The sequence below is a fragment of the Oryx dammah genome, unplaced genomic scaffold, assembly GCF_014754425.2.
Source record: "Oryx dammah isolate SB20612 unplaced genomic scaffold, SCBI_Odam_1.1 HiC_scaffold_12, whole genome shotgun sequence".
Lineage (NCBI taxonomy): Eukaryota > Metazoa > Chordata > Mammalia > Artiodactyla > Bovidae > Oryx > Oryx dammah.
The window spans coordinates 12753385-12777808 of NW_024070196.1; the positions used below are offsets into that span (position 1 = coordinate 12753385).

A 24424-nucleotide genomic window follows, 5' to 3' on the forward strand; every position below is an offset into this window, starting at 1 on the left:
GGACGGCCCCCGCGCTCCTCCAGGCCCCGCGGACGGCCCCCGCGCTCCTCCAGGCCGTGTGGACGGCCCCCGCGCTCCTCCAGGCTGTGTGGACGGCCCCCCGCGCTCCTCCAGGCCCCGCAGACAGCCTCCGCGCTCCTCTAACACTCCTCTCCTCTTTGTGAGCTCCTGGGGCGTGCAGTCCCAACCGCCGTCTTAATGAGCCCCCACCTCTAGACCGCAGCACACAAGGAATCGCTGATTCCTTCAAGAAGGGAAAAGGGGAAGCTTGCAAAGACACGTAATTCTTTCTCTTTTCTCCTCAGAGAAAAAAAGGAGGTGGAAAGCAGTAACCCTCAGAACTGCCTGGGGAGCTTGGAGCACCGAGGATAGGTATCACCCGGCGCCTAGCACTGCTGGGTACCGAGACATCGTTCATACTCACAAGGGACCTACAACACGCCACAGGTCCTATTTCCTGGCACGTATTTAAAGACAGCGAAACGAAAAAAATCACTCAAAACTACCATGTGTCAAGCCGACAATTCTTAATGCTGCTGTACCTGAAACTTATCTGTGATGGTTTTCTTAAAACCCTCCCTACCATAACCCCCAAATCAGACCTCCAGGGATGGGTCTTGGTGTTTGTGCAGTGGCTGTCCTTCACAGGATTCTGATGTGCAAAGTGAGAATCACTGGGCTAACACAAAAATCACGGACACTGTCCACATACCCTCAAGGATCGCAGTCTATAAACTGAATGAAAGTGAAGTGAAAGTGTTAGTCGCTCCTTCGTGTCCAACTCTTTGCAACCCACATGTAGCCCTCCAGGCTCCTCTGTCCATGGAATTCTCCAGGCAAGAATACTGGAGTGGGTGGCCATTCTCTTCTTAGATAACTCTAATAAAAGCTATTAAAAAGAAGCCAGATAGACAAGGTTCATGTTTTCCCCAAAGTTACAAGCTCTCGGTGCAAATCCTACATTTATCACCCCTTATGTCAACTTTATCAAGCTAAGAGAGACACTACCAACAGAAGTATAAATAAAGACTCTCAAAAACTTGCTGAAAGAATCCATCCACTAAGCTGGAAGTGGGCAGGACACAGGAGTTTTATCAACTGCATCCAATTCCTTTCCAATCCCTTGATTCTAAAAGGCCATCCCAATTACTGGAGTTACACCCTCAAAGATGCTATAACATGAATAATGATGCCTTGTTATTCAACTTTTCGTATGATCGTGAAAGTGAAAGTGAAGTCGCTCAGTCGTGTCCGACTCTGCAACCCTATGGACTACAGTCCGCCAGGTTCCTCCATCCACGGATTTCCCAGGCAAGAATATGGGAGTGGGCTGCCATTTTCTTGTCCAGGGGATCTTCCCAACCCAGGGATCAAACCTGGGTCTCCTGCACTGCAGGCAGACTCTTTACTCTCTGAGCCACCAAAGAATCATAGTCTCCTCTTATCGGTAGTTAAGACTGCTCCTGCAGAGAAAACACTCAGATGCTGCTCTCTCCCTCCCCGAGAAAGAACTCAGTGCTGGACGTGTGAAATACTTGCAGAATCGATTAACACCGGCTCAACAAAAAGCAGAACCATTCAGTGAGGGTGCACCTACTTTTAAAGGAGCCTTTCCTGGACTACAGATGAATATCTCAGCCTGCACAGCGTGACAAGACAGAGGTCTTCAGCGTTTCCATGCAAATAAATGCTATCAACACGGTCTGAATGCCGATCATTTCAACAATAATCAAGTTAATTTTGTTCACAGTTTAACAGATGACCATTTGAGATGAATCAAACGTTCTCTCGAGCTTGAACAAACTGAATAGAAGTCCTGAGCACACAACACGAACACTGGGGAAAGAAAGAGGTTGTTATTAATTACACGAGACTGCAAAGCCAGCAACGGACACAGCACCACAGGAAGCTGTAACAGATGCGACGGCAGAGGGCTGAGGGTGTAATTCCTACAGAGACACTCACTGCGGCGTTACCACTCCCTTTGCAAGGCTACCCATAAAATTAAAGACACACTTTGATAAAATCAAAAGACTCTCGGTACTGGCATGGCTCCTCCCTCCCCAACTTCGTTTAAAGAGTCTGAGGGATGTGTCTGCCTAATGCTTACCGGTTCAGGGCCCCTGCTCCCAGTCACTGCCCCCCAAAAGGACTTAGGAATAAGAGGAGAGGCAACAGGCCCAGGGGTAAGCCTGTGGGTGAGATTCAAAAGCCTACCCACCCCCTGCCAAATGCTGAAATATTTGCAGATCATTTTAAAAGAAAGGAGATGGTGGGGCAGAAGATGCTGACAAATTCTCTTCTGTCTAGCGGCTGGGTAAAAACTCAATGCTGAGATAAGAGTGTACTTCAGTTATGTAAAGACCCCACCAACAACTGGTGTCACATGAAACGCCTTTCTTACACCCACAATCTTAACTATAGTAAGTCCCCTACACACGAACCTTCAAGCTGTGGACATTCAGGATGCAAGCGTACCCCTGCATGCCAGATGTTGTACCTTACTACTGGACTTTTCAAACTACTGTAAGATTAAAAATGGTTCCTTTATTATGTTTTTAATGTATTGTTTATGTAAGGTATTATAAATCTATTATAGTACAGTACTACTATATGGCCGATTGTGTTAGTTGGGTCTACCTAGGCTAACTCTGTCGGACTTATCAACAAGCTGGACTTACGAAGGGGCTCTCAGAACCTGTTTGTATGTAGGAGACTTACATTATCACCCTTAAGAGACAATTAAATGCTGACGCCTAACTTGAAATATTTTTCACTTTATACGAGGCTTTACTATGTGACGGAACTTGTTATTTTTAATACCTTATGAGCCAGTCTAGCTCAATAATCAAAACCATGTTTTAAGACCATCGCTGTGTCTCATATGAAAAAGGAGACACTGCAACGAATCAAATCTAAGACCACAACTCAGGGAGGAGAGAAAGAGGCCCATCTCGCTATGAAGCACTGGCGTCCTTAAGGTGCACTGATCATGTCAGCTGACTGAGAAATTGCCTGGAACTGACAGCCCCGAAGTGCCGGGAACACCTCATGTGCTAACAAAGAGACTCCGAGCCCAAAGCCATGAGGGGTGTGGGGCAACATTAAGGAAGTGGGATGGAGCTGACTTGTCTCTTAAAATGCCAACTTAAGATTTACTGGATACCTCTTTGTACTCCTGCTTCTCTCAGGAGGCAGGGAAATTTTGGCTTCCTTTCCTTTAGGGAGAAAAGCGCAGCTTCCCTAGACTGATCCTTCCTGGTCCACAAGAATGATACAGTCAAGTAAAAGAGAAGACACTGTCCCCATTCCAATGAAGAGTCTCATCCAGGACACAGCAGAACATCTCACTGCTATTAGTTTGCATTTGTTTGTGAATTGCTTGCTCATGCCCTTTACCAACTTTATCAGAATTTATTTTTTATTGAGGCATAGTTGGTTAATAGTGTTTCAGGCGTACAGCAAAATGATTTCGATTATATTCTTTTTAGATTCTTTTCCATTATAAACTGGGCTTCCCCGGTGGCTCAGACGGTAATGAATCCACCTGCAGTGCAGGAGACCTGGGTTCAATCCCTGGATCGGGAAGATCCCCTGGAGAAGGGAATGGCTACCCACTCCAGTAGTTTTGCCTGGAGAATTCCACGGACAGAGCAGCCTGGCAGACTACAGTCTGCAAAGAGCCAACTCACTGGAAAGATCGAAGGCAAAAGGCAAAGAGGACAGCAGAGGTTGAGATGGTTAGACAGTATCACCAACTCAACGGACATGAATCTGAGCAAACTCTGGGAGATAGTGAAGGACTGGGAAGCCTGGTGTGCTGCCATCCACGGGGTCACAAGTGTCAGCCATGATTTAGAGACTGAACAGCGATGAACCAGTACAAGCCATGCTGCTGCTGCTATACCAAGGCGTGAAATACAGCTCCCTGTGCTACACAGTGATTATCTATTTTATATACAGTAGTGTGTATCTGTTAACCTCAAATCGCTAGTTCATCCCTCCCTCACTTTCACCTTTGGAAACCGTAAGCTTATTTTCTGTCTGTGAGTTTGTTTCTGTTTTGCAGTTAAGGTCACTGTATTATGTTCTTAGATTCCACGTATAAATAACATCCTGTGATATTTGTCTTTGTCTGTCTGACTTTACTTGGTAAGATACTCTCTAGGTCCATGTAGCAATTTTCTGCAGGGGTGTATTTCCTATTGATTTAAAACGTTTCTTACAAAGAAAAGTAACTTGCTGCAGATTTGAAAGGTTGTGTTTTTGTGTGTGGTCATTCATGAATGTGTGCTTGGTCACACAGATGTTCAACGTATAAACTTTTCCTTTATGGTTTCTGCCTTTGAAACCATGATGAGAAAGAAGAGCTCCATAGGTAGCTATTAATACTACCCTTCCACTATCTTTTGAAAATGACAATCAATTCACTCAATCAGTGACTATCAAGAATCAATCTCCCCCTTCCACCCTGACATTATGACAAGAATCCATGCCAGAAGTTTTCTGCCCTGAGCATGCATTCTCTGAGTCAAAAAAAAATTTTTTTAACACTGATGAACACTGTGAGATAAGCACAAAGATAAATTCAGAATACTTTCAAAAGCTCTGGGCAACTTAAACAGCTTTTAAAAAATCATCAAAGGAGATTCTTTTAATTCAATTATACTTTTCTTAAAAAGATTTATCTGGAATTGTCAGGGGAACACTTGCTCTACAAATTCCCAAACCTGATATTTTACAATTTCATTTATCGGGATTCTCATTGCTTAACCCTTTTCAATTCATTTAATGCATTAGACGCCTTAGAACCTGTGACCCCTTATCTAGACTGGATTCAATATTGCTCTCGTTAACACTCTAGACTCCAAAATCACATTGCTTCTTACAAATGAACACTATCATTTTCTGAATGCTCACTATGTGCCAGGTCCCAGGCTAAGTCCTTCATGTATTCTTTACGTTAAGACTATTTCTCTTAATACACGCAGCCTCTTCACCTCAGCTGTATTCACTTGATGAACGCTGACCTCCTCTCCTTCACCCTGAACCATACAATACACTCCCCAGAGACTCCTCTAGGATCTCTCTCCTTGTGGCTTCCTAGTTTAATGCCTCTGACCCCACACCTTCCTTCCAGTTCCTTCTTTGGTCTACTTCAAACATGCCTCTCCTGTCTACTAGTTCCTAATTGTGGGCATCAGTGGAAGGGTCCACCCACCAGCTCTCATTTTCTGCGTTCATGACCCTCTCCAAACGCCCATCCATTCCTAGGTGTTCCACTGTCCTCCCCAGCAGCTTACCATGTGGAGTCCTCAGAAAGCTCCGAGCCCTCCACAGACTTTAGCTTAGCTATGTGTCTCTAACTTGCCTGGAGAATACTCGGGTACACCACGTTACATTCAACCTGTCAGTTCTAATTTATCATTCACACAACCTTCCTTCCACAACCAGCTCTTCTCTATTCTTAAGTAAAAGCTTTATTAATTTTCTACCCACTCATGTTGGAAGGGCTTCCCAGTTGACCCAACGGTCAAGAATCTGCCTGCTAATGCAGGGGATGCAGGAGACACAGGTTCGATCCCTGGGTCAGGAAGATCCCCTGGAGAAGGAAACGGCAACCTACTCCAGTATTCTTGCCTGAAGAATCCCATGAACAGAGGAGCCCAAAGGGCCACAGTCCACGGAGTCGAAGAGCTGACATGACTCAGTAACTATGCACGCACAGATTGGAGACTTAAGCATAATCTCTGACATCTCTCTTTCCCATTACTCTATAGTCAAATAACTACCAAGCGTTTTTTTCACTCACAAAACCCACTCCATCAGAGAGAGAACTCGAAGTGCTTTCTTATCAATCTGCTGGCACACAGGCTTTACCCTCTCCAGTGCAAACTGCATGTTCAAACACCTTCAGTGACTTCCCAATGCTTCCTTATTCAGGCATGCTGAGGTCCTCAAATCCCCATCCAATTTCCCCTTGGGGAACACCTCTCCTACCTCACTCTACAGCAGGGTTCCCCAACTCCAGGCACAACAACCCACAGTGAAGAACTGGGCCACACAGCAGGACGTGAGCAGCGAGCAGTGGGTGAACGCAGTGGCTGAAGGAGGGAAGCTTCATTGGTATTTACAGCTGTTCCCCAGCACTCCAGTTATGGCCTGAGCTCCGCCTCCCATCAGATTAGCAGGTGGCGCCAGATTCTCAAAGGAGCGCGAACCCTACTGAGAACTGGGCTTGTGAGGGATCTTGGCTGCAGGCTCCTTGTGAGAAGCTGATGCCTGACGATCTGATTCTGCACTATGGTGAGTTGTATGTACTTCACTGTATGTCACAATGTAATAATAACAGAAAGTGCACATTATGTTAGTAGTGCATAATAAACGTAATGTGCTTGAACCTTCCCCAAACCATCCCTCACCTCCGTCTGCGGAAAAACTGTCTTGGGTGAAACTGGTCCCTGGTGCCAAAATGGTTGGGGACTGCTGCCCTGTAGGACCCCGTCAGGAATACGCCCTATGGGAATACCCTCTGGAGCTGCATGCTAGCCTCCAGATCTGTGCTGTCCAAAAAAAGGGCTCATTGTTAATTAGGTAGCTATTTAAACAGAAGTTAACAAAAATTAAAAATGTAGTCCCCAGTTGCACTAGCCATATTTTAAATGCTCAACAGCCACTTGTCATGAGCGGCTATAGTACTGAACAGTGTTAGTTACAGAACATTTCTATCACGACAGAAAGTTCTCTCAACGCTTACGTTCCCTCCAGTCTTCCAAGCCGCTCCTCTGCCCCCATGTCTTATCCTTTGACCCATGCAAACCTACAGGTCCTTCCACACCACAGAAGACCTCATGTGTGCTCTCTGTACAACTTACCCCTATATTATTAACACTGTGTAACAACTCTTGCAATATTGCATCTAATTTTTCACTTTTTCCTGTCTTCTCACTAATTACTGAGCCACTCTGAACTAATAAAGATTTGCTAAGTGAAGCATATGCTCATTACTATACTACATCAAAATTATCAAGTAAGGAGACATTTCATACCCTTCTCCTTCATTAAAAAGACATGTTCTCTTTCAATTGAAAAAAACCAAAAAGATCTTGCATTTAGCTAACTAAATAATGACTTAATTTAATGCCTAATTATAATAGTTGAAAGATAATTAGTTCCCTTTTTTCTCTTGTGGTATTCGAAACTAAAACAAAACAAAACAAAACTATAGAGGTCTGAAATACTTCCACTTTGCAAAAGCACACCGCAAAGAAACCACAAAAGATAGACAAGAAGAGGTAAAATGAATGAATACTTTGAGTAACTATACCCTAAGTATTTGAGATTGTAGGAAAAAATACAATATAGCTGCCCTCAAATTAAAAGGAAACTACAAATAAAGCATTAAATAAGTATGCATATATTTTTGAATCAAAAGCTAGACTCCTCCATCCTTTTTGCAAACATGACATTAGTGAATTTTTATTTTCATTATGAGGCTAAAAGCATATAAATGCATAATTAACTGTTGTGTATGTTATATGTGTTCCTTGAAACGCAGGCTTGTCTGTCTCAAGAAAATTAGTTAAGAAATCAATCCACACTCCATAGACCTGGGTTCTAAATAAGGCTCCTATCTGAGCACACGAACCAAGCAGAGATTTGGGAGAATTGCCAGGCATGGACTCCCTTAAACCGTAGTCTGAAGCTTTATCTTCAAGAGGGAATCTTCCCTAAAGTTCTCATTTTAGCTTATTAAAAAAATCACAAAGATGTTAAGTTAAACTGCTCAAATACTGCACTTTCTAGTATCTGCCTAAAAACCTGATGCAGTTACTGGAGTTGAACTGTTTATTAAAGATTGGTTTTTCCCGACTGAAAGACAGTTTTCATTATGCAAATGAATGTTCTACAGGGCCTGCTACTTTTGCAAGTCAGCCAGCAATAGCTGTAAATGTTACTTTTTTGCCTAGGATCAGCAGTATGTCTTTAAAACTGACACTATCTTAATAAGGAACACAGTTTGCTTAAAAAAAAAAAAAAAAAAGGTAAGTATTTTCTGTACCTTGCAGCCAACAAGGCAGAACATTAACTTATCTGTTTAAACACTGTATCTTTTTTTGATCTTTAAAAAAAAGTTTGTGAAATAATTTATCTTCCTCTTACCTTCTTCCTTCCAAACATTACACACTTCACAGAAGTAAACTGTTTGCCTAATCTGAAACCTGAATCCTAATTAAACTTTGTTGGCACATTATATTTTAAAAGGATTTGTATTATTTTGTAATTTAATTTCTAAACATACCACATCAATTTATAATTTAAGGTCTTCACTGTAATGTTCAAATTAAAAACTAGCAAAATTAGTGTGTAATTTAAGGTCTTCACTGTAATGTTCAAATTAAAAACTAGCAAAATTAGTGTGAATTATAACACGAAGGGATTTTCCTCTTGTTCTTTTGCTATTAATGAAGGATGACTGCTATATCACATTTTACAGGTAATAACAGCTTTTTTTGTACTATGTAAATACTAGTGGAGATTCTTCTGTTACTAATAAAATGACTATTAAAATGTAAAAAAAAAAAAATAAACACCAAAGTGAAGATTTAGACTTAAGATTTTAAGTAAATACATTCATGCAACTTAGCTTAGCTTTTTTTGTTTTCTTTTTGAAGAAAGTAACTCCAGAAGAAGTATTAAAAATACTTCAGGTATTTTTGCAGCAAATCAGATGACAGATCACCAGATTAGGCAGAATAGCTGCACTACGAGGTAATAACAGAAAACGGATATAGAGAGTCAAAAGAGATTTCAGTTCAAGGCAAAACGGAGATGCCTCTATTTGCTATCAAAGCATGTCCTGCTCGTCTTGGTACCAAAATGTTTTAAGACTAGAGCCTCCAGGCTGGTGAATACACATTAAGATGCTCTTAGAGGGAATATCCCTGGGGGTCCAGTGGTTAAGAGTCCATCTTACAATGCAGGGGATGTGGGTTCAATTCTTGGTTGGGGAACTAAGATCCCACATGCCACGGAGCAACAAAGCCCGCAAGCCACAGCTAGAGAGTCCATGTGCCACCACAAAGATCCCACGTGTGGCAACTAAGATCTGATGCTGCCAAATAAATAAGCAAGCCTTAAAAAAAAAAAAAAAAAAAAAAAGATGCTATGAGAGTGGGGCGCCTGCAGAGGGCATGGAGCACTTTTTCTGGTACCCTGTCCAGTGCCTCTCTTCCACCTGGCTGTTCCTGACTTACACACCCTTTTACAATAAACCGGTAACAGCGATTCAAAAAGAAAAGAAAAACCACAAACAGAAGTACAACAACAGAAAAAACTTCATCAACCTCAATGTCATTTTATAACTAATGTCAAATTTCTCTACCTTTTTATATTTAAATTATCCTTTTTCTCCTTAGGCCTTCCAATTCTCTCCCTAGTACCCCCTAGCTCCTTTCCTAAATACCTCAATCTTGAGCTGATTTCATTTGAGCTTTGTATCTTGGATCTCCCATTTTCTAGAAAGGTTTCATTGATTAAATGAGGCATTTTCTTTTCCTTCTCTTAAAAAAAAAATCTATTTTAATGTGTAAAAAAGTCTCTGTGAGGCTATCAGACTTTATCCCTTATCATCTCAAACAATGTTGGGCACACAAAGTCAGTATCATGCCAAAAAATCCTTCTTTCCTCCCCTCCCCAATTAACACTGGATATGATCAGACCAAAAGCCCCAGGAGCACTGTGAAAGTGTTAGCTGCTCAGTCGTGTCCGACCCTTTACGACCCTGTGGACTGTAGCCCACCAGGTTCCTCTGTCTATGGGATCCTCCAGGCAAGAATACTGGAGTGGGTTGCCATTCCCTTCTCCAGGGGATCTTCCCAACCCAGGAATAAAGCGTCTCCTGCACTACAGGCGGATTCTTTACCATCTTAGCCACCAGGGAAGCCCAGAAACACTGCAGGCATGGCGGATAAAAAACAAACACCTGGGAACTTGACAGTGAGAGTGATCCAAGTATGGGCTTCCCTCCTCCAATCACTGGCTGGTGACTTCAGGCAAGTCCGCCGTCCCTCCCTGATCCCCGATCGATCGCTCAACTCGAAAGGAACCAACTGGAGCCGAAAGTCATCCGAGCAGTTTTTAACACTCAGTATCTCTACTCTTTGTAAAGGAAATTACAAATCCTGTGTTTATGAGCACACTTGGCAAGCCAGGCCCATGGATGTCCTTCACCTGAAATATCACGCAATTAGGGTACTTTTGTGTACACACAAGCTTACCAGAGCAAATAAGCATGTTTGGATTAGAGGATGCAAGTGAGACAGAGGATCCAGGGTTTCATCAGATTTCTTAAACAGCCCTGATGGCCCTGCCCTCCACCCAAATTTAACAATGGCTGAACTACAAAACTACACTAAAGTAGACATTAAATGTAAAGAAAAAAGTTTTCCAAGGAATTTGCAGTGAACGATTTGCATCTCAAGATGCAGTGTTTACCAACTAAAGGAAGATTAATTTTAATGAGATAAACAGAACCGCTGGAACATTTTTTTAGCACCATCAGTTTGTGATTTATATAAGAAAAGAGCAAGGGAAAAGAAAGTGATAGGTTTCCAGAAGAGCAGAGATAAAACTAATTTGGCTTTGAAATGCATTACTTTTCTGCCAGAATTATTCCTCCAATTATGTCCTGCTTAGATATGTAGGATCATTATGTTTCCATTCTTAAGCACTTAAAAGACAACAGAAAATGACCCAGTAGAGCACAATAAGAGAAGGCAAATTTGCCTAAAAGCGTAAAAATAAAAGTAAAGTTACGTCTATACCAGAATAATAAAGCCCAGCAGAACAATGATGAGTTAGGTACTCTAGATATATTAATATATTTAAAAGCGAGGCTCTATGGGTGGGTGGGGGGAGACTCAAGAAAGAAGCATATATTATGGTGGTGGTTTAGTTGCTAAGTCGTGTCTTATTCTTGCAACCCCATGGATTGTAGCCTGCCAGGGTCTTCTGTCCATGGGATTCTCCAGGAAGGAATACTGGACTGCCATTTCCTTCTCCAGGGGATCTTCCCGACTCAGGAATCAAACCCCGGTCTCCTGCCTTTCAGGCAGATTCTTTTTACCCACTGAGCTATGAGAAAAGATCCCATATATACTTAAAGCCGATTCACACTGTTGTACAGAAAACTAACACAGCACTGTAAAGCAATTACCCTCCAATTTAAAAAAGTAAGTTAAAAGGGGGAGAACAGTTAAAAAAAGACAGAATCTAGAGTGAGGCTGCCTGGTTCCTATCACTGCTAAGAATATAACCACTAGTTATGTAGCCTGAGGCAAGACAATGAATTGCTCTGAACTCAGTTTCCTTACCTGTAAAATGTGACAACAGGATTTAGGGAAGTTTTGAGGCTTAAATGAGATACGAGCATTAAAGACAAGGATACGGTAAAAACCCAGGAAAAAAAAAAAATCAGCTACCATTATTTCTCCTACCCAAAGCTCCTAATCAAATTAGAGTCCATGACACCAATGATAAATAGAATCCACAGAAAAGTCAACCTCATTTTACACAGCAGCTTCAACGGTTACTTCCAAGCGTTCTTTTTTTTTAACAAAAGCAACTAGTAAAATGGCAAAATTGAGGGAGCTCTTTCTGTCTCTGACCCCACAAACTCATCCATAGACGTAACAGGCAGAGTAGCAGCTGAAAGATGAGTAGAAAGCAAGGGCGAGGAGAGGCGAAGGTTCTAGAGGGGCAGTGTCCAACACTGTCCATCTGTGACGATGCAAACATTCTGTGTATACCTTGTGCCATGTGGTAGCCACTAGCCACATTAGCTGAGCATCTGAAATGTGGCTAGTGCTGCTGGGAAGATGAATTTTTATTTCATTTTAATTAATTCCAATTTAAATACCCACATGTAGTTATGGCTACCAGATTGGACAGCACAATATGGCTACCAGATTGTCATCCCCAGATGACAGATACACTGAATAAGGAGTGCCAGAAATTTAAGCAAAAAATAAGGATCTTCTTTTCCTGAACTGTTCATATGTTCAATTCAAATATTAGTGTCTCTGTTTTCAGTAGAGAGCTGGTAACTCTGATTAGTTCAAGAAATAACGTACCAGCGGATACATCAATATAGTGCGACTCCATGTTAAGGATCAGAGATGCGAAGTATGTGGTCCTCTGATATTTTAGAAGGTCCCTTAGGCCAAGTTAAATTCAAGCTCACATGAAGCATGATTCAGTGCAGGGATCAGAGCTGCAAAGGTCCTTATCAGCACCCCCAAAGCATCTGCTTGTCCACTACCAAATGGAAAGCTACTTAACGCAGACTTAACATCCCTTAATTTATCTTCAATTCTTTTCAGAAACTCAGAGTTCTGTAAGCCTTTCTTCTCTTCCAGAAATACGAGCGTTCCTCACCAGTTCCGCATTTCCGCTATAAACAGAATCCATGTACCACCCATATCTGAAGGATAACGCCAGACTCCTGCTCAGCTGCCCCTGTAATATGGTTTAATTATGATGACTGAACTAATAGGCTGACATCATAGACTTTTACAGGCTGACCCCATGTCATCCTGATGTATCATTTTGCACCAGTTCAGTGCTGTAAATCAATTTAAGATCTCAAGCAGGTTGAAAAGGCTGGTAATGATGCTTTCTGTGCTGTCTCTGGAGATTCTACATTATATACAACTTACATTATTTATAAAGCCTCAATGATGCCTCCATTAGCCTTGTAAGACTACACAAATGAGATCTTTTATACACACACAACTTGGCCTTGATTATGGCGGTGACTGCAGCTTAAATACACTCATCCAATTACACTCAAGTTTATTCTTTTTCCAATCTAACCAAGTTATTAAACCCAGAATTACTAGAAGTCAAAATTACAAACTGCAATTTAGTTTTCAACTAATAAATGTATTTGGAAAAATGAGATACTTCCTTTTAATGCTTCATTGAGCTTAGTACAAAACTGAATTCCAAGAGGTATAATAAGTTAACATTTTAAATGGCCTAAAAATTGTCACTTCTCTAAAATGCAAAGGTCATCAGCTCCTCAGGGGTATAACACCAAAGGACACTGAAAAAAGGAAAAATGTATTTTGTTACATACCTATGGCTGGAGCGGTCAAAACTAAATCAAGGACAAATCCCTACCCTCAGAAGAAACCTGATCCTGCCCGGATCCTCCAGAGGCTTTGGCATCACCCACCTCTAGAAAACCATCTCCCAAGATCCTGGTTACAGTCTCCTAAAGAATTGCAATAGTGCACAAATGTACACCACCTGCACAGAAATATCAAATAACTGCAAACGGGAAGTACGGAGGGAGAGGAGAGCACAAACACTTAAATCAGTTACAGCATATTCAGGCCTGGCCCCTCCAACAGAATAACACTGATGCAAAATATTTATACCACTGAAAAATCCCGGGGCCGTGAACATTGATTCAGGCCCGATTCTTTTTCAATCGTGGCTCCAATACAGCTCACCTACCTCCAATAAAGCGTCAGGCGGTTATTAGAAACAAGATGAAAAATCAACACAGCGCAGAGAACAGTTTTCTCATTGTGTCCCTGAATGTAAGCGCGCTATCCACGGCAGGCCACAAGAGCGAGAAATGTTCTGAAATCAAGGCATTCTGCTATTGAGCGGCGTGCTCAAAGTTTCAGCAGCAGAAACAGCACACCGCGAAATCAAGCAACTTCTGTTGTCATTCCACCTACTCAAGAAACTTCAGCTACAATGGCAAGAGAACCTCAGGGGAAACAGGCGGCCGGTTGTCACAGCCCTTACGACAACGGTGCTTTCTCGGGAGATGGTTGGGAGACGCGCCCGGATTTTCAGAAAGGGAAGTGCCTTACCGGCGATCTTGCAAGTGCATGGAAACAACGTCCGCGCCGCAAAATAAAAGCCGCAGCTACTGTAGTTGTAAGATCCTGCAGGCATCGGTTCCCCCGCCCTTCCCAAAGTACATCAAGAAAACGCTCTCCCTGGAAGCCTTCATATATAAATATATATATATATATTAATCAACTAGAAAAATAAGCCCACATCTCTTTCACACCCACCACCCCCACCTTCCCGCAGCAACAACCCCGAGAAACACTTAACAAAGACCGAGCGCAGAGTAAATGAACAGTTGTTGCACCGCGAACTCACAAACACACATGCAGTGAGGCAATCGAATCCGGGAAAGGAATGAGACGACACTCTGAGACTCGGCGCGGGGGAGGAGGGGTAGGCGGAAGAGAAAAAGAAAAAAAAAATTTACACGCCGCCGCCGCCAGACCTTTGAATAAATTAGAGGGAATTTCGGTGCGAACTTTCCTTGACCTCGACCCCCAAGAGGCTGGTGGGGGCAGAGGCGGGAGCCCGCCCCGCACGCGGAGGGACCCAGGGCACCGGGTGTCCCCCTGGCACAAGCCCGGCTCCGCGGAAAGGGCAGCGCCGGCGGCCGCCCTCCGACTCCTGCAGGGGTCGCCCGGGCCGGCGCGGGACACAATGGGCCCGCGGGCCGCGCCGACTGCCCAGGCCCGGCTGCAGGAAGGGAAAGGGAAACGGGCGGAGGGGGAGGGTGGCCGCGGAGGGCCGGGCGCAGCCAGGGCCGAGAGCCCGGGAGCCTCGGAGCGCGGTTCCCCACCGCAGACCCAACAAAGACGCGGGGCACCGCGGCCCGAGCCCAGCCCGGCTGATCCGGCGCCGAGGGCAAAAGGTGGCAGGTTTGCTCCTTTAGAGCGGCCGGGAGGCGCCATCATGGGCGGGGGTGGGGGGTCCCCCGATCCGCCCCACGCGGGGAAGAGACCCCCTCCCCGCCGCAGCCCGCGCCACCGGCCCCGCGCTCCGTCGCGGCCACCCGGCCCGCCCGCGCCCGCCCCAGCCCGAGGCGGCGGCACTGGAAAGCCCGGGGCGCCGAGGGGAGGGCGGGGACGCGGCGGAGGGGAAAGTTGGGTTCGGGTCTGTTTCGTTTTACCGGGTTGGCTGCGCGCCCATCCGCGCGGGCGCACGAGTTGGCCGGGCAAGCCGGGTCCCCCGCGGCCCCGGTCCGGGCGGCCGGGCGCTGCGCCGCGCTGCGCTCGCAGGGTCCCTCCCCGAGCCTCGGCCCGGGCTCAGCGGCTCGGCCTCTCCTTCCTCCTCCCGCCCGCCCGCTCGCTCGCTTGCTCGCTCGCTCGCTCCCGGAGCCTGGATTGATCTGGTCGCGCTGGCGTCAGGGAGTCGGAGCCGCCCAGCCTCCACTCCTCGGCTGCCAATACTCGGCGCACTCGCCCGCCCGCCTGCTCGCTCGCTCACACGCGCACCCGCGCGCCACCGCCGCCCGACCAGGGATCCTCTCCAAATTCCCGGCCCTGCCGGCGCGAGCGCTGAGCCCGCGCAGCCTCCCCCGCCTCCAGCCCCACGCCCCGCTTGTTCCAAGGAGAAAACACTACTGCCCCTGCCTCCTTGAGTCCAGGGGGAACGGACTTGTGCCTTACCTGCCGGTGAAGTTTCGCTTTCAGTGTTTATTTCCGAAATGTTCATCTACACTCCCACCGTGCCCACCGAACCGCATTGGAAACGCAGAGTGCATTTTGACAATTACCTTTCGAGCCTCGCCTTTTTACTGTCTAGTTTTCCTTGCCCTTCACTTACTCAGTGATTTGCAAGCCCCAAAAGTTGCTCCTACCCAGAACTGGATAACCTAATGACTATTGCCTGTGTTTATACCAAACCTTGAATCAATCAATACGTGTGTTTTATGCCAGTTCGGGATCTAATGATGCCAGTTGGTTACCTCGTTGCTCCAGATGACAAATGCCACAATATAACAACAATTTTTCCATCCAGTTTCTAAGTCTTTCAAATGTCACGAACTTCCCCAAACAAAACGAACTAACTCCCAGCAACCTGATTTGCATAGACATTGACAGTGTCTTTTTGTAAGATTTAATTTTTCTCTTGGCCAGCTCTCTGTAAGCTGGCACGAAATCTTGGATAATTACCATAATGATGAATTATGTTTAGAGGCGAATAATTATTCTGAGGAATAAATTTCACGTATATCAAAAGAACCATTACCACCAGTATTTTTAGAAAATTAATGGTACTCTCCAATTGTTCATGTACTTTTACATGTCCACATTCATTTAAAATTCTTATTTATTAGCTATTTTATTATTTCTGCATTCCATGTTTAATTATTCAAAGGAAATGCAACAAGTCCCCCAAAATATGTAAACCGTGTTTATACACAGATCAGACTATTTCTGCTAATTTCTTCATTAAATGATTTGAGCAATTACAGATCAATTCTTGGGCCTCATCTTATTTTCCCTAAAATCAACATTTGACACAATTCTTCATTCTCTACTCCTTGAAACAATAGTTGGAGTGAGCCTTGTTAAATGCCACTCTGATCAGGTCATTCCTCTGCTCAAACCCTCCTTTAATAAAGAGATTATGCTATATCCATACAATGGAACATTCAGTTCAGTTCAGTCGCTCAGTCGTGTCCAACTCTTTGCGACCCCATGAATCGAAGCACACCGGGCCTCCCTATCCATGACCAACTAACTCCCGGAGTTCACCCAAACTCATGTCCATCGAGTCGGTGATGCCATCCAGCCATCTCACCCTCTGTCGTCCCCTTCTCCTCCTGCCCACAATCCCTCCCAGCATCAGAGTCTTTTCCAGTGAGTCAACTCTTCACATCAGGTGGCCAAAGTACTGGAGTTTCAGCTTCAGCATCAGTCCTTCCAAAGAACACCCAGGACTGATCTCCTTTAGAATGGACTGGTAGGATCTCCTTGCAGTCCAAGGGACTCTCAAGAGTCTTCTCCAACACCACAGTTCAAAAGCATCAATTCTTCAGCACTCAGCCTTTTTCACAGTCCAACTCACATCCATACATGACCACTGGAAAAACCATAGCCTTGACTAGATGGACTTTTGTTGGCAAAGTAATGTCTCTGCTTTTGAATATGCTATCTAGGTTGGTCATTACTTTCCTTCCAAGGAGTAAGCGTCTTTTAATTTCATGGCTGCAATCACCATCTGCAGTGATTTTGAGCCCCCCAAAATAAAGTCTGACACTGTTTCCACTGTTTCCCCATCAGTCATAAAAAGGAATGAAGCACTGACACAAGCTACATGGATGAAACTTGAAAACACTATGCTAAGTGAAAGAAGCCAGACATGAAAGACCACAGGTTGTAAGCTTCCATTTATACAAAATATCCAGGACAGGTGCTCCTGTTGCAAGGTAGAATGATAGTTGCCTATGTTTGGGGGAATGGAAGGGCTGAGGGTGGGGTGGATAACCAAAGGTTATGGAGTTTCTTTAGGGGGTGACAAAAATGTTCTAAAATTAGTCCGGGTCTTCCCTGGTGGTCCAATGGCTGCGATGCCATGCTCTCAAAGCAGGGGGCCAGAGTTCAAGCCCTGGTCAGGGAACTAGAGCCGGCATGCCTCAAATGAAGATCGTGCATACTGCAACTGCTTCTCAGGTGGCACTTGAGGTAAAGAATCCACCTGTCAATGCAGGAGACGTGGGTTCCATCCCTGGGTTGGGAAGATCCCCTGGAGGAAGGGATGACACCCCACTCCAGTATTCTCGCCTGGAGAATCCCATGGACACAGGAGCCTGGCAGGCTACAGTCCATAGGGTCACAGAGTCGGACACAACTGAAGCGACTTAGCGCACATATTGCAACTAAGACCCAGTGCAGCCAAAATAAATGAATAAATAAAATGAAATTAGACTGTGATCATGATTGCTCAACTCTATACAGATATACTAAAGCTCATTGAACAGTACACTTTAAGTGGGCAACTTACATGACATGTCCATTTTATTTCAATAAAGCTGTTTTTTAAAAAGACATGATAATTAATCCATGTTTGGATCCTGGATTCTGGGGGAAAGCTATAAAAAGACATAGAGCTGTTAATTTTTTTAACCTATAGATGACCTTTCCCAGCACAGCCTAGTAGCCCCAAATGATAATTACTAATAGCACAGTTCATTTCAGTCGCTCAGTTGTGTCTGACTTTTTGCGACCCCATGGACTGCATGCCAGACCTCCCTGTCCATCACCAACTCCCGGAGTTTGCCCAAACTCATGTCCACACATGCTATGAAATTTGATTTTGCCCCAGGTGCCAGCTCTTTCTTTCAATGGCAATAGAAAATTGAACTATTTTTAAAAGGACCTTATTGAGACAGTTGTGAAAACTTAAATGTGGGTTGCTTTGATATCACTGTATGCTCCCAAATCTTCCCTTGACTCCCCATTTCACTCAAAAGTTCTCACAATGTGGAGAAGGCCTTTCATGAACTTTCCTTCCTGCCTCCCTTTACTCTCCTGACCTGTTCTCCTGCTCTATCCCTTGCTCCTTCCTTGAGTCACCGTGATCTCCTCACAAGTCTTGGAATCACCCGGGCCACACTCACACCTCAGGACCTTTGCACCAGCTGCTTTCTCCCTGGAAAGCCCTTCCCTCAGATGCCCACGCGGGACTCTCCCTCACCTGTCTCCCGTCTTCACTTAAACATTCCTCTTTCAATAAGGCCTACCCCGGTCACTTTAAAATCTCACCCCACAACCACCACATCTCCACCAAATACATACACTTTGTATCCTCGTTCCCTGATTGGCATGGGTACTTCACTTATCACCACCTAAGTACTTCCCTCACCAGAACTGCAGGATTTTGTGTCTATTCATCGCTGTACCGCTGTGCCTAGAGCAGAGCCTGACACTGTTGGAGAAATGAATGAGTGAGTGAATCAATCTGCAAGAATGCTCACCAATCTTCTGTGTCCATGGGATGCTCCCAGCAAGAATACTGGAGTGGGGTGCCATGGCCTCCTCCAGCAAATCTTCCCTGCGTGGTCTCCTAGCTTGGCAGGCGGATTCTTTACCTTTAGTGCCACCTGGGACGCCCTGCTATGTCCATGGAGGGGGGAAAACCTTCCTGTTAAGAAGTCCTAAAGGAAGAAGGAGTCTACCATGCGATTTGCAGCGAGAGTTTCTAAGCGCAAAGGACCCTGACGCTGAGTCTTCTTTCCCCTTTCACGGAAGAGCCAGGAGCCTCCGTGCTGAAGCAGGGAGAAGCTAGCAGGGGAAGGAAGTGTGTGAAGCCAGCTACACACGGGCTGGTGACTGCAGAGCTGAAAACACAGGGACGTTCTCTTGTCTCTGCTTCTCTTATCCTGGTGAAATAACCACAGACCCTACTTCCTGAGAATTGGGGAGGGCGGAGGAGATGCTGGAGGCTGGAAGAGAGAGGAGCAGACTGAGATGGTTCTCTTCTGGGGAAGAGTTTGAGAGCAAATTTGCCAGGGAGCGCTATTAAGTACCTGTTTGAGGTTAGTGGTCATGAATTTAAAGCAAGGCCCGTCAGCATGGCTGTGGCTTTCCCTCTAGCCTCGGTCGGCCTAAGGGGGCAGAGCTGGGGTTTTGCAGGTGGATGTGATGGAGGGAACCAGGATCAGAGAGCAGAGGGTGTAGGCAAGGGAGAGACTCTGAAAAGCTGTGATAAGGAGGGGGGAGAGGACACAGGAGAGTGTGATGATGATGGAAAGGTGAGAAGATCAAAGGAATGATGGTCTGGGGTGGGGGAGGGCTCTAACCATTGCTGGAGCTGGGAACCACTCCCAAAGCTGAGGAACAGTCTGAGAATGGGATGCTGGAGATTAAAATCACGGAGCTGGGAGAGTCTGGGATAATGACAAGATTCAGCAGTATGATCAGAGAAAGTGGATGGGCTGAGCAAGGGAGGTGGACCAGATCCTCACAGAAAAGCAGGTATCACGGGACAGAAGACAAATTCATTTTGCTATGTAAGCAGTTTGTCCATCAATCATTAATCACTTACCAAAAGGTGGGCCCTTAAAATTGGCTGCAAATTTTATATATGCAAACTTTGAACCCAAAAGCTTATGTTAAGAGATGGTTCTACAGAAAAAATAAATGCAATGTAGAGTTTGTGTATCAGCTTTTTAAGTGAATTGAAGTGAATGTTTCCCAGGAAGGAGCCTGCCAAGGATGACTGGTGCGGTGTTCTTCACATTAATAAAGGAAGTTCCCTTCATTTTATATCTAGACGAGATGATGGATGTTCACTAAACTTATTGCGCTCATCATTTCATGATGTATGTCATTCAAGTCATTATGCTGTACACTTGAAACTTATACAGTGCTGGTATCAATCACATCTCAATAAAACTAGAAGGAAAAAAGAAGCAGGAGGCAAAATAAGGTGGGGGGCATGTTCCAGTGATAATGGGGTGGCGAGATTCATACATTTTGGATGTTAATATCCGTTTCTTCTCTCATCATACCCTTCCCTCCAGAGAACTTTGAACTGCTTGTAGTTATAGACGTATTTAGGCATGTTGAATATTCATGGGAAGACTACAGCCTTCTAAGTAATATGAAGGTGGGAGCTCTATTTAGTTTGTTTTTCATTACATCCCCAAAGTTTGCACAGACCTATCGCAGTAGACACTCAAATATTTGCTGAAGAAATAAATCTGTAATAGAATGGCTGTGGAAATTCCAATGGACATCTTTCTTAAAGTAGAGAATGTGCGTGCGTGCATGAGTGCTAAGGTGCTTCAGTCGTGTCCAGCTCTGTGTGACCTTATGGACTGCAGCCTCCAGGCTCCTCTGTCCATGGGATTATCCAGGCAAGAATACTAGAGTGGGTTGCCATGCCTTCCTCCAGGGATCTTCCCAATCCAGGGATCGAATGAGTCTGTTACGTCTATCTGTATTGGCAGTCAGTTTATTTACTACTAGTATCACCTGGGAAGCCCAGAGGAGAGCATACTTCACAGTAATTCTTTTTTTTCTCATGATGGACCTTACTCTCAACTCTAAATTTCAGATCTAATGATACTTCTAAGAATTTCCCAAAAGCTGTTAGCCTTAAGAGTTTCAAAACAGTCTGTACACTCTGTAAAAGTTCTATGTGGACATTTGATGATAAATATCCTGGGAACAGTAGAATTTTGGAAGAATTTCAGCAGTTTCTGAAGTGTGTGGGGCCTTCTAGAATCCTTGCTTAGGATTATTCTCTGAGACCACATTTCCATTTGGGTCAGGTAGTACTTGCTACATCTAGTGATAGGCCTTTGAAGACCTTCCTCCCTTTTTTCTACCACAAGGAATTTCAATATTGCTATCCCCCCAAACTCACAGTGAATATTAAAGCTACTGAATTCCAAAACTATAATAAATCGATAGGGTTCTCTTTGCTTATCTGACCTGTTAATTCAACCATTGTTAACAAAGGCTGATCCTTGAGTTTATGAGTTTACCACCTACCGTTCAAACTGTTGCTTCCAAATTCACCTAACAAATATTCAGACCCCTAGGTCGTGCCAAGAATGAATGGCTCTGCACTAAACTGCTGAACTGTCACGTCAATGCCTTGCCAATGAAATCATGGGGGAGAATTTCCATGGGTTCATCCCTTCCATGTGAAACTCCCATCCTTCTTGACACTTCCTTCCTTTCCCATGCCTCTAGTTGTTTTGATCTCATGCCTAAATCTCTAGAGTGGTCCCCCAACCCTCCTCCATACCTCAGGTGATCCTTAGAAAATTCTGCTTTCTGAAATAATCTCCCAAGGGGAGTGATTTGGGCATGTCATTCTCCTGCTCAGAAAAGTTCAGTGAGGACTTCCCTGATGATCCAGTGGCTAAGACTCCGCACTCCTAATGCAGGGGACTCAGGTCCAGCCCCTGGTCTGGGAACTAAATCCCACATGCTGCAACTAGAGTCCTAATGCCATATCAAGGAAAAAAAAAGATCCCAAATGCAAATGCTGCAACAAAGACCAAAGATTCCCCATGGAGCAGCTAAGATCTGGTATAACCAAACAAATAAATATTTTAAAAAGAGAAAAGTTCAATAGTTTAGCAGTGCTTCCAATACACTTCTAACTTCTAAAGCATGACCCTGACTCACATTTCCTTCCTGGTCTCACTCATACTCTCAAGCAAAATGCTGGCAAATGTACAACAGTGTTACCCCAACGCATCTAAATATTATGTCCTGCATTCATACTTCAGAGAAGGCAATGGCACCCCACTCCAGTACTCTTGCCTGGAAAATCCCATGGACGGAGGAGCCTGGTGGGCTGCAGTCCATGGGGTCTCTGAGAGTTGGACACAACTCAGTGACCTTACTTTCACTTTTCACTTTCATGCATTGGAGAAGGAAATGGCAACCCACTCCAGTGTTCTTGCCTGGGGAATCCCAGGGATGGCGGAGCCTGATAGGCTGCCGTCTGTGGGGTCGCACAGAGTCGGACACGACTGAAGCGACTTAGCAGCAACAGCAGCATTCATACTTGGTGTGTGAACCAGCAGCTCCAGTTTCCAAAATTTGGCCTATTCTTTATGGTCCAACATCACCTGCTAGATACTAAACAAACAAAATTCCTACTTACGGTTGAAGTGGGACTTCCCTGGTAGTCCAGCAGCTGAGACTGTGTGCTCCCAACGCAGGGGGCCTGGTTTCAGTCCCTGTTCAGGGAACCAGATCCCACATTGCACAACTGAGAGTTCGAATGCCACAACTGAACATCCTCATGCCACAGCTGAGACCTGGTGAAGCCAAATACATGGATGAATCAATTAACAGACAACAAAAAGTTGCCACGGATGAGTGCATTGAGTTCAGAATTCTCCTTTTAACAAGTGAGGGAAGTGAAAAGTTAAATACTTTGCCCAAAGTCAAAAACCAGTAAGTGGCAGAATCAGGGCCAACTCCAGGTTCCCTGAGCCCGAGTTCTCTCTTCGCTATGCCAAAGCCCCCAATCCGAGGCCTTCTTGCTCCTTTTCCTTCTTGCCATGTCCATATATTTGTTTCATATCTATTGCATGTCAAATATCACTCATTCTCTGACAGCTTAATTATCTATCACAAGGCACCATAAGTATGTTATAGGGATAGATGAATAACACTAACCTTCCCTTCCCAACCCCTCACCCACGCCCATCCCCACAAAACTACGTTTTTCCCTCACACTATTTTGGCACAGATCTCACTGAAGAGTCTCATCTGAGTGCTGTTCTGTATTGAACTCATCATGCTGCTGCTGCTAAGTCGCTTCAGTCGTGTCCGACTCTGTGTAGATGGCAGCCCACCAGGCTCCCCCGCCCCTGGGATTCTCCAGGCAAGAACACTGGAGTAGGTTGCATCATAGCTGGAGTTTATTGAACGTTTGCCTGGCACAATGCTAAACACTTGAGAGGCATCGTCTCCTGGTAGTCTCACAACCTCCCTATGAAACAGATGCCGTTACCCTCATCTGCTGGTAATAACAGTGCCTATCCAATCACATTTGTGGCGAATAATAATCATGCTAATAACAACTAACATTTATTTAGTGTTTACTGTTTGTCAGGGATTGCTTTGAACACCTTACATAGATATTATTAACTCCTTTATCTTTCAAAACAACACTATGATATATTATTACATTATCTCCATTTTACAGACAAGAATGAAGCATCAGAATGTTAAGTGAGTTGCCCAAGGTCACACAGCAAGTATGCTGATGCTTCTACAGTGCTTAACATGGTATCTGGTACACTGCAGGTGTTCAATAATGATAGCCAATATTCTTTTCACTGAACGTTCGTGGTGCTGTGTTGAGAATACAATTGCTGCATCCAAAGTCAATATTTTAGGTAGACTCATTCCAACAAAATATTTAGTGGATTGGTCAGTCTTTAAAAGTTTTAATGGCTATGTGATATCCAGAAAAAAAATTAAACATGTTTGCTTTTGGTAGCAATTTCTCTTCATGAGGTCTACATCCATTGATAGGTTTGCCCAAGGTAAAAGATGGGCTTTGGCTGCCTTTGACACAAAATAGTTGCTTAAGCAATATAGGAATGTGTTTTCTTGTAAGGAAAAACAAACAAACAAACAAACAAAAAGAAGCAAAAAGATCAGAAATAAGAATTTCAGAGGTGGTAAGACAACTCAAAGATGTCAGGGCCAAGATCTCTGTAATCTCCTTGCCTTTCCTCTCTCACTGTTGATTATAAAATGGCTGCTGCAGCTCCAGTCATCATGTCTGCATTCCAGGCAGGAAAAAGTAAAGGATAAGGACAATAAGGGTGACTCACTCTGAAGGTCTTGTAAGGATCACACCACTAGCACCAACGCCACCATGACTTGTGCCTAATTCTCATCAGCACATGGTATCTTATGGTCTGTTTTCAAGAATGACTGGGGGGGAAAATGACTGGGAAACGCCTTTCTTTTGTTTTTAATCTTAGAAAATTGTCAGTGCAACAAAATGGAAGTTCTGTTAGTGATGAAGAAGAGGAGGATGAATGCAGTGATGTGCTCCAAATAGCTCACTCTGGCTTGTGAGAGCTAATGGTTAAATT

General features: G+C 44.5%; 1 protein-coding gene across 4 annotated transcripts in view; it reads right to left on the reverse strand.

Annotated features, from left to right (window-relative positions):
* The window catches only part of SMAD1 (SMAD family member 1), an 85813-nt gene extending 70544 nt beyond the window's left edge, over positions 1 to 15269 (reverse strand). Inside the window, exon 1 of one of the 4 annotated variants that reach the window (XM_040250439.1) lies at positions 15002 to 15269. The gene's annotated coding sequence lies outside the window, so the exon portion shown is untranslated. Of the gene's footprint in view, positions 1 to 13524; positions 13798 to 13892; positions 14257 to 15001 lie in introns of those variants that run through there. The other 3 variants (XM_040250434.1, XM_040250436.1, XM_040250435.1) reach the window with 3 other exon arrangements.
* Between the last annotated feature and the right edge of the window lie 9155 nt (positions 15270 to 24424).